General features: G+C 38.1%; 1 long non-coding RNA gene across 2 annotated transcripts; it reads right to left on the reverse strand.

Annotated features, from left to right (window-relative positions):
* Nucleotides 1-1816: 1816 nt before the first annotated feature.
* LOC144425278 (uncharacterized) lies at nt 1817-7001 on the reverse strand. 2 transcript variants are annotated; one of them, XR_013477424.1, is made up of 3 exons: nt 6931-7001; nt 6493-6621; nt 1817-2627 (listed from the first exon to the last, which is right to left on the reverse strand). It is a non-coding gene; the product is annotated as an uncharacterized LOC144425278 (long non-coding RNA). The 2 variants fall into 2 exon arrangements; XR_013477423.1 differs by having other exon boundaries at nt 6493-6995.
* Between the last annotated feature and the right edge of the window lie 1616 nt (nt 7002-8617).

Consider the following 8617-nt stretch of genomic DNA (forward strand, 5'->3'; position numbering starts at 1 on the left):
ATCATGTACACGAAGCTGTGTCAAACAGCATGGACGCTTCAAACTGACAAAGCCCGGTTGATGTCGCTTAGATTTATTGTTTAAAAAATGCCAGTTATATTTAATGCAAATTGTTGGCAGCTCTTAGATTGTTTTCCAAATAATTTGCGCCGGCACTTTTTGCGACATTATGCAACATTGATAATATGTAGTATTGTGATTATCTACTACAGCCGTATTCTCTTCTTTTTACTAATGAGCACAGCACTGAAACATCACTCGCCTTCAAATTGTGTAATTGGTCAATAGACGGGAATGCATCGGAATATTACTGTATCACCTGACGCCTCATCGGAATTTCAGTGCAATTATAATTTCGCTTGTGGTCTCTATATAATCAAGTTACTGTATCACCTGACGCCCTATTGGAATTTCAGTGCAATTATAATTTCGCTTGTGGTCTCTATATAATCAAGTTATTGTGAGTTTATTACAACTAGGCGTATGATCATAGCATAATTCATTGCATGCTGGGTTAAGTTAATCAAGACGGCAGAAATTGCAAACAATTTTTAGGGTCTGCATCTTTGTCTGTCAATCTGACAATGGACAACCACACTAGTAAGACTAACGATGCACTAGTAACGGTGTGATGACCCGAACTATACACGAATAGATTGATGAGATATTTTTGTAGCCTACAATATTATTCATCGTTTTAAAATGCTAATGCTGATACCCTCGATGAACAATTCGAAATGAACACAGCAGACTGGAATTGACCGCTATATACAAACATTGTAACGGTAGGCATCAATTTATACAACACCCACAGTACTACTTGGGTAGAATAAACTGATGACTTCGACACAAATAAGACGCATTTTCCTTTTATAGCTCTGCCGATTCGATTTAATACGATTTCAATTATAATGATTGACATGGGATTTGAACTTCAGATCTCCTGCGACGAAAAAAGTTAACACGACGACGCGCTCTTGGTGGTGATTGATATAGTGCGAGGCGCGTAGTTATCTTCGTGCTAGGCGATGAAGCGAAAAGACAGTGGAGTCATGAAAACCAGAGAATAGAGACGAGTGAATTTTGAAATCCAGGGAACGCCGGGGGAAAGTTGTACATTGTATTACATTGTTGTTGTTACTTTGTATACTATGCCTAAGAAGCTATTTTGGTTGTGTTTTTTAAAAACAAATCGCGAAAAAAGCAGTCTCAAGCAATTATCTTTCCGTACCCAACCGTTCACTCAAGACGCTCAAAAAAATCATTGCAGCTACATATCGCACCCTAGCGGAGCAAATTATACCACGTGAATGCGAAATTTCTGCTGAATCGATGTGACGCTCTGAATCTGCAATGGCATCTTGAAGTCAGGCGTATATATTTGAGTCTTGGTGTGCGGAAGGAAATTTGATTGTAGCAATACATAGTTTCTCAGTTAATCCCAGTTTATTTGGGGCATGGTTTCAGGGTAGAGCAGTTCGGAAAGAAGGTTAGATATTGATATTTCAACACACGAAAGTATTAATGAAAGTTAGGAGCCATCGTAATTTGGACCCAATTTCTTTCATAATACTTAAATTCGTTGATAGGAAAGACTCTGCAGTTTGGGTGCCAATAAAGAGACAATTACACTTGATATTGCTTTTGAATCTGGTTTAATACAAGCAACGCGTTGTCTGATAAATGCCATGTCCCACACTTGTCCCATTTCAGCAAACCTGCTACAGTTGTCTCATGCCTATCCCAATTGTTCCACTGTTCCTAGATCAATATCTCATATAATAGGAGCAGATGGTTGAAGTAAGCATAACAAGTGGAATTCATGCTACGTTCTGATATAGCATAGATATATTGTTCGGTAAAATGTTAGAGACACCCCAAGCAAAGACACATTGTTGAGCACGATGAGGAGATCCAACTTTCATTGGCCAATTTCACGCCACGAACGTTAAATAATCATGGTTCAAAGGATTTTTGAAAATCTCATCGACCAAATATATCTTAGCTCATTTTATAAATCATATATATATATATATATATCAACACTTGTTCGTCTGAGCTGGCAGTCCTCCCTTCCTAAAAAGACGTCGTTCCACTAAATTAACTTGTCTGATTTAGCAATTATTGTTCTGGCATCAATCCATCTGAGATTCGATTCAAATGGTCAAGAGGCCGAATCAGAATCTTGCACTTCGGTGATACCTTTGGCATCGTTGATATATATTCGCGATGTAAACGGAAATGAGAAATAATTTATTGAAGAAAAAAGAAATAATAATTTTTAAATAACAAAATCTTATTAGCGCACGTGCTATATGATCTATTTGATGTGTATTACTTGTTTAAATAATTCTATTACATAAGTTATATATATAACTGATATCAGGCAATCTAAAGTGATTTTCTTATAGACAAAATCAAAATTCAGTTGAGGAACTGCCACGACCAACTATTACCATCATAGCAAACATGTGTTTCATTTCCTCCTAAGATCTTCATAATTTTTTCAGTTACAGTTGTTCACAGTTACTTCCACTTTTTATCTTGCTCCTTCCTTCAAAATGTTGGGCTTAAAACGGCTTGCAACAACGCCGCGTCCATGAGATATTGGTTGCGGTGCTGATCTCCTGTAAATATTGAGAAGCACGCCGTTTAAATATTGTTAACAGAATCCATTTCTACTGTGTTCACTAGCATCTTTAACGCCATTAGGCATGTCGTGTTTGCGGATACAAAAGGTGATAAGTAACTGTTTTATGTGTATTTCGTTGTTATGAAACCAGAGTCGTATGGATAACCCCAACTGGTAAGCAAGATAGGAGCTGAATTTGTGCAAAACATACGTGAATTGTCATGAGAAAAATTTTACGCAGTTTTTGTGGGTAGTTCACCTAAGAAGCTTTTTTTATTGTGCTGTTCAAAAACACAAAATATTCAACCAGTGGTTCGATGAAAAGTGTGTTGGGACTCTTCTCCGCGCTATGCGCCAACCAGGATGCTGTTTGGGGAACGATACTCGACAAATTACGACATTCTTCATCTAATATAACATAAATATCCGCATTGCGATTTATTCTGAAGCAATCATGTACAAGGAGAGAGGTTTCAGCGAAGCCATAAATTTATTGTTTTCAAAATGTCAGTTACGTACGATGCAAATTGTTGGCGGCTTGTTTGTTGTTGCTTAGTTTGTTTTTCAACTAATTTCCACCGGCGCCTGTCGAAACATTGGTAATGTGCAGTAATTTGCAATTATCCACTATAATCTTTTGTTGATGAAATTTCGATTTTAGGGTCTGCAAATAGACCTGCTAATTTAACAACAGAAAAATCATCTAGGAAAGGGGAAAGATCTGGCGGTCATTCACATCAGTGCAACGACTGCAAAGGTTCTCCGGGTCTAACTGTGCACGAAAAATAGTAAATATCCAGTTCGGGCTAGGGTTAAGAATACAGATTACGATGGAAATTCAAATTTTCAAATCATTCCGAACCCTAACTAGATAATTTCAAATTTATTATTTTGCAACGTGGCGGGGGTGTCTTTCTCAAATCTCCCACTTTTGCATTAGTGGCGGGGGCTTTCTACAAGAGATCCAAATATTCCTTATGTAGGGTTCCCGTTTAATTATATTTTAAATAATATGACATAGGGTTTGAACTTGAGATCTCTAACTTGCGACGCATTCCAGCACAACGCGCTCTCGTCTATCGATAGATGAAGTGGAACGGGCGCACATTGTTTGCCTCGTGCTCGGCGATGAAACGGCAAGACTGCAGTGAAATAATGAAAAACAGATCCTGAGAAAACAGAGAAGAGCGACGTTACTACACAACTACATCGTCACAGGCGGAGAACCATTCTAGAAAGTAGTAGTATATATATAACCTTTATTGATAAATATGGTACAAGTTTAATGTGTGTTGTATTCCAAGGAATTTTACGCGGCATGTGTATATTCGACTAAGAAGCTCCTCTGATTGTAATATTCGAAAACACATATGCCGAAATCACTTCAACCCGGCATGAGAACGTGATTTAAATCAAAATTCTAAGCCACGTTAATCAAATAATCCAGTCTAGAAAGTAAAGTATGAATAAGCATCCTGTGCAATCTTACTTATTATGTGTATATTGCCGAAGAGGTTATTTTCGTTGTGGTGTTTGAAAATGCATATGCACATGCGATGAACGATGCTCGGCAGATTGTCACGTACCTGGTCTAATTTCAAATAGATCAAATATATATCTTCATTTTGCCTTTTTTTGGAGCAATCATGTAAAAGCTGTTTCAAACAGCATGGGCGCTTCAAACTGACATAACCGGTTGAGGTTGCGTAAATAAGTGAATATAAAATTCCATTTTCGATGCAAATTGATGACAGCTCTGAATTGGTGTAAAACTGATTTTCGTCGGCGCTCGTCGCGACATTATGCAACATTGTTAATGTATAGTAATTTGCGATTACTCACTAATTTACAGTATTGGAAACATTTCTCGCCTCTAAGTCGCGAAATTGGTCAATAGCTCGGTATCAACAAGCTCGGGAACCTTACTCGATCACATCCCGCTTTACCTGAATTTCAGTGCAACTATAATTTCGTACTTGTGCGAATTACAAGGCTATGGAAAAAGTTAGAAAGAGGGGTTTACTGGGGTGCAATCACAACGGTGCGATGACCTAAGGTCTCATATTATATTAAACTATATATACACGAAATAGATTAATGGGATATTCTTGTAACATATAATATTATTCAGCGTTTAAACAGCTGTACTAATTTATTACATGATGATGCGCTCAGTAAAAAATGTGACATGAACACAGCAGACTGGAATTGACATCTATATATAGTTCTAACCTGGAACGCCATCATTCCGTGCACATTGATTACTCGTGCTCGGCAATAAAGCGACAAAACTGCAGTGAAATCATGACCATAAAAAAAACGATCGTGCAGATATTAGAAAATAACGACTTTTGCACTTAAACGACCCAAACACTGTAGTCACATGACCCACGCAACACTGGATAGGTAATTCAGTGCAGAAAGTAGTAAGAATAAACTTCACTCGTAAATAAGGTACACGACAAGCTCTTCTGATTGTGATGTTTGAAAACACATATGCACATGCTTTCGAGGAAAATTCTGTTTAGGACCCTTCTCGGCGCTATGCGTCAACTGTAGAGTCGAATGCATGATGAATGGAAAACGATGCTCAACAAATTTTCACGTTCTTCGTCTAATTGTACTTAAATATTCTTGTTTTGATTTATTCTGAAGCAACCATGTGAGAAGCTGTTTTAAACAGCACGGACGCTTCAAACTGACAAACCCGGTTGATATTGCATAAATTGATTGTTTATAAAATGCCAGTAATTTTCGAGGCAAATTGCTGACAGCTCTAAATTAGTTTTCCAACTGATTTGTACCGTCGCTCGTCGCCAAATTATGCAACATATAGTATAGTAGTTAATTTACGATTATCTTCTACAGGGAACACGCTGGGGAACCTTAATCAATCCTGCACATTATCGGAATTTCGGTGCAATTATAATTTCGCTCTTGTTCTCCAGATAATTAAGTTATTGTAAGTTTATTACAACTAAGCGCATGAAATCATATAGTGTAACGCATTACATGCTGGGTCATTGGACGAGAATGAAGTTTGGACTCGAAATCGGTAAATTAAATGAAAGATGCCTTAAAAGGAATAGACCATCCGTTGTTGATGCAGCGAGATGCTTGCGAATTGCGTTATTCAGGGCGACACAATCTGCAGCTATATATGAAGTGTCATTGTGGGTCTGCATCTATGCCTGTCAATTTAATAACGGAAAATGGCCTTGAAAAGATGAGTTTACGAGCGTTCATTCATATTTTTCCAACGACTGAAAGGTCCGATATTATCTTCGGGTCAAATTATACACGACATAGATTGATGAGATATTTTAGTAGCATAATATGAGAATATTCCGCGTTTAAACATGTTGATACTCCCAGTAAAACTGCGCCATGAACACAGCAGACTAAAATTACCTCTATACAGTAACAGTAGCCGTTGATTTATACAATACCCATAGCTTAATTATTGGCTTTGACTCCAATGAAGCATTTTTTTATAGCTTTGTCCACCCAATTTAATTACATTTTGAATAAAATCATCGACATAGGGCTTGAACTTCAAATCTTTAACCTGCAACGCCAACAGTCCCGCGCAACGTACCCTGGTCCATCGATAGATGAAGTGCTACGCTTGGAGATTGATTGCATCGCGCTCGGCGATGAAGCAATTATGTAAAAAACTGTTTGAAACAGCGTTGGCGCTCAAAACCGCCAACCCGGTTAACGTTGCAAAAATTGATAGTTTATAAAATCCCATTCATCTCCGATGCATATTGCTGGCAGCTCTAAATTAGTTTTCGATGATATGTAGTAGTGTGATTACCTACCACACCTGTATTCTCCTCTTTTTACAATGTACTCACAATATTAAAACTTGTCTTCTCAAATTGCGAAATTGTCCAATGGACAGGGATGCAACATGTTCGGAATCGTACTTGGTCATCTCACGCTTTATCGGAACTTCATTGCAACTCTGACAATTTCCCAAATATCTGTGCATTGTGAAAGTATCACAATTAGTGGTATGAGAAAATATAATATGATTGGTTCCATGCTTGGCGATGTGACGAGATTAGAGTTTGGACTCGAGATATTTTTGTAACACATAACATATAATATTATTCAGCATTAAAAATGCTCTACTAATTTGTTACATGCTGATACTTTCAGCACAAATATTCGACATGAACACAGAAGACTGAAATTTACCACCCGATATAAACCTTGCAACATTAGGCGTCAGGTCATGCGACAGGTTTCTGTCAATTAATGACTTCGGCCCAAAAGAAACGTAACTTGACCTAGTTGGCGCTGTCCAACTAATTTAAGTACATTCCGATTGACATCCCAGCCTGCGACGCACACAGTCCTGCAGCGCGCTCTCGATGATTGTTAGATGGAGTGCGGGGCGCGCACATAGCTTCGTGTTTGGCGACGAAGCGCAAGGAAAACACACTGCTCTTGATTGACAATACACGTTATTTGTAGCTGGCTGAGCGTTGACAACGCAGCGATTATAATTACAGCAATATTACAATGATTTGCCGAGAAGTGCAACATCCGGTACGTGATGATGTTTTCAACGCGCGGAAAAAACAATTACTTGCGCCGATACGTCTACCAGGGTGGTCCAAGGTTGTCGGCTCCACGGGCCACAAAATTATTTTTGCATTGTTCGCGGGCCACAATAGTGCCAAGAATAAGTAAACAGTGCAATACAAAACAAACACCTTTATTGTGCAAACACATAGTTATCCGGCATAGCCATTCTAGGCTAATAGAATCTGCATTCGATTTTTAGTTTTCTATGATGCCTATATTGTTTGCATATATTCTCGACCAAAAAGTTAAAAAGCCAGATAACAATTTTGACCGCCAAGCACATCATTCAACTTCGCTACTTTCCCCAGCTATTCATAACACTATTTAATTCATTGACAATAGTGATGACAATACGTCAAAAGATTTTTCTGATTGATTTTGTGACGAAACAACACGAAATGCGATTTTTTGATTACTCTCCGAATGTGATGCGGGCCACAGATAATGAAGCGGCGGGCCACATGTGACCCGCGGGCCTGGGTTTGGACCACCCTGGTCTACATCTATACCTGTCAATCTAACAAAGGAAAATCGCCCTGGAAGAGGGGTTTACTAATGTCAATTCACAATGGTGGTGCAACGACCGAAAGGTCTCGTATTATCTTCGAGTCAAACTATATACGAAATAGATTTTCCTTAGCATATAATATTCTTTAGCGTTTTAACATGCTGATACACCCGATAAAAATATGGTAAGAGAACAGCAGTCTGCAATTGAATACTATATACAAACATTGTAACAGTAACAGTCAGGTTGAGCAACACCCACAATTTTACTTTGGTAGATATTTTCAATTGATTGATGATTTCGGTTAAAATAAAGCTCATTTTTTTCTTATAAATCATTGCCGGCCTAATTTATTTATTTTTTAATCAGAATGATTGACATGGGGCTTGAACTTCAAATCTCAAACCTGCGACGCGCTCTCGGCAATGGATGGACGCACTGCAAGGCGCGCTTTTGAAATCACTTCGACCCACCTGGAGAACGCAGAATAAATCAAAATCCTAAGCCACACTGAACAAATAATCCAGTCAGGCAGTGCTGTATTCCGAAGAATCTTACGCAGTAAATTCTTCTGATTGTAATATTCAAAACACATATGTACATTCCACTACATTGTACATGCATAATATTAAACTATTAGTTCGAGGGAAAGCGTGTATTGGTTCTGTTTTCGGTGCTATGTGCCAGCTATAGAGTCGAACGAAAATTCCAACGATCTTCGTCTAATTAACAGATATCTTTATTTAGATTTATTCTGAAACAATCATGTACACGAAGCTGTGTCAAACAGCATGGACGCTTCAAACTGACAAAGCCCGGTTGATGTTGCTTATATTTATTGTTTAAAAAATGCCAGTTATATTTAATGCAAATTGTTG

Source organism: Styela clava, chromosome 7, assembly GCF_964204865.1.
Source record: "Styela clava chromosome 7, kaStyClav1.hap1.2, whole genome shotgun sequence".
Lineage (NCBI taxonomy): Eukaryota > Metazoa > Chordata > Ascidiacea > Stolidobranchia > Styelidae > Styela > Styela clava.